This window comes from Pyrgilauda ruficollis, unplaced genomic scaffold, assembly GCF_017590135.1.
Source record: "Pyrgilauda ruficollis isolate IOZ18807 unplaced genomic scaffold, ASM1759013v1 scaffold316, whole genome shotgun sequence".
Lineage (NCBI taxonomy): Eukaryota > Metazoa > Chordata > Aves > Passeriformes > Passeridae > Pyrgilauda > Pyrgilauda ruficollis.
In genome coordinates this window covers 12,588-14,509 of record NW_024524556.1, presented here as the reverse complement: position 1 = coordinate 14,509, position 1,922 = coordinate 12,588, and positions in this window count along the sequence as shown.

The following is a 1,922-nucleotide window of genomic DNA, read 5'->3' as shown; positions in this document are numbered from 1 at the left end:
GGGGGAACCCCGAACACCAAAGGGGAGAGTCCAGAGCTAGGGAACTCCTGGGAGCATTTTCAGGGCTGAATCTTGGTGTTTGGGAGGTTTTTATGGACCCCAGATGGCTGGTGACATCTAGAGATGGACTTGGGAAGAAGGACCTTCAAACTCAACGTGCTCATCCCTTGTTCCCCAAACCAGGATTTCCCATTCCCAAGCCTTGGCTGGATGGAGGAGGAGGCTGCAAGGAAGAAGAAGATGGCCCAGGACACCCAGGCAGGTGAGGAGGGAGTCACTGACCCTTTCCCCCTCTCTCCTGCTCCATCTCCTGTCACGGTGCACTTGGTGTTATGCACTTGACAGGGGCGCGACACCTCCCCCGGGGCTCTGAACCTCCTAAGCAGTTGCTGGTAGATGAACATAAAGATGTGAGATGGACCATGCTTGTTTATCCGAGGAACATTTATTAAACCATAAGGTTTAATATATAAGGGTGAAAATACATAAGGATGAAAACAAAAGTGTCCATAACTCAAATATAGAACAGAGGCAAGGACTATAAGTCTCTGAAGTTTCTCTCATCTGCCTCACGATCATTGTGAAAGGACAGAAACCGGGACCACTGAAAAGACACTGGTTGGAATTCTGGCTTTCCTTGAGATGGTTGCTTGCCAAGATAGTGAGAATCCTGCTGGTTTGCCAAGGTATTGTTTACAGGTGTGTTTGCTGCCATGGAACTCTGAGCCTAGAAGAAGAAGAAGGGGCACTTTGCCCTTCTTTGCCTGCACCTGCTTTCTCAACAATAGCCGTGGAATTTCCCCACCTCTTGGCTGGGCTGGACTTTTCTGGGGTAACCTTTGGTGGTCCCCCACAGAGAATCCCTCATCTGCTTTCCACTGTGACGGACAGACTGAGATGGACGAAGCTACCTCTCAAGGAAGGAGACATGAGACCCCTATATCGAAGCTCCCCCCTCCCAAGGACTGAGGCTGAAACCCCTAGCGTGGGGGAGGGGGAGAGCTGACCTGACCAAAGCGAGATTCTGCCAAGCATTACCTGACCGCTGGACCAAGAAGACAATGGCTCTCTCTTACGGCTGAGAACATGGACTACCTGTTACATCTATTCTTTATTGTATCTCTTCCCTCCCCCCACCCCCCTTGCAATTTTCAATAGAGTTATCGTAATAAAAACCTCTAAGTTAGCTAGAGATTTTGAGATCTCCCCAACGTAACAGGCGGATCCTCAGCCAGACTGGACCAAAGGACTTCGTCTCTACGTTTGGTAGCTATATGCCCCCTGCCACCTCTCTCTATCTTTTTCTCTCCCTTAATCCCTCTATTGCATTTGCTGTGGTCATTCAATAAAAGGTGCATTTGTTTTGATTAATACTGAAATCCCCTCTGTGTTGTTTTTGCACTCTGAGATCAGTTAATGAACCATCACGACCCATGCTTGTACGAGTGGATCGTAACAAGGACCATGAAGAAAGGCAGGGCAGTGGGTTTTAAGGGACAGGACAGGGGTGGAGTTTAGGGTTGGGAACCAATAACAAAGGGACTGGGGAGGAGCACAAGGCGGGGATTACAATGTTTAAACCAATAGGGAGTTACAGGGGAGGGGAACAGTTTAACTAAACCAAGGAATCCATGAAGGAAACAAAAATGAGAGGGAAATCTCTGGAGAAAGGGGTAGGTAAGAGGGAGGACTGACAGCTGGGACTAAACCAATGCTTTGGTGTGGGGATGGGGGTACAAAACAAACTGTTGAAAATAATAATGTAACAAAAACTACACCACAACAATCTCCCAGCCCAGCACAGCCCCTGGTTGCAGGACAGCCCTGCTGCCAACGCTGTCCTGCCAGGGATGTATTGGAGGGATCTCCTTCCCCTTCCCTCTGGCATGGAGGCAAATCCCATCCTCTCCTTGTCCTTCCTC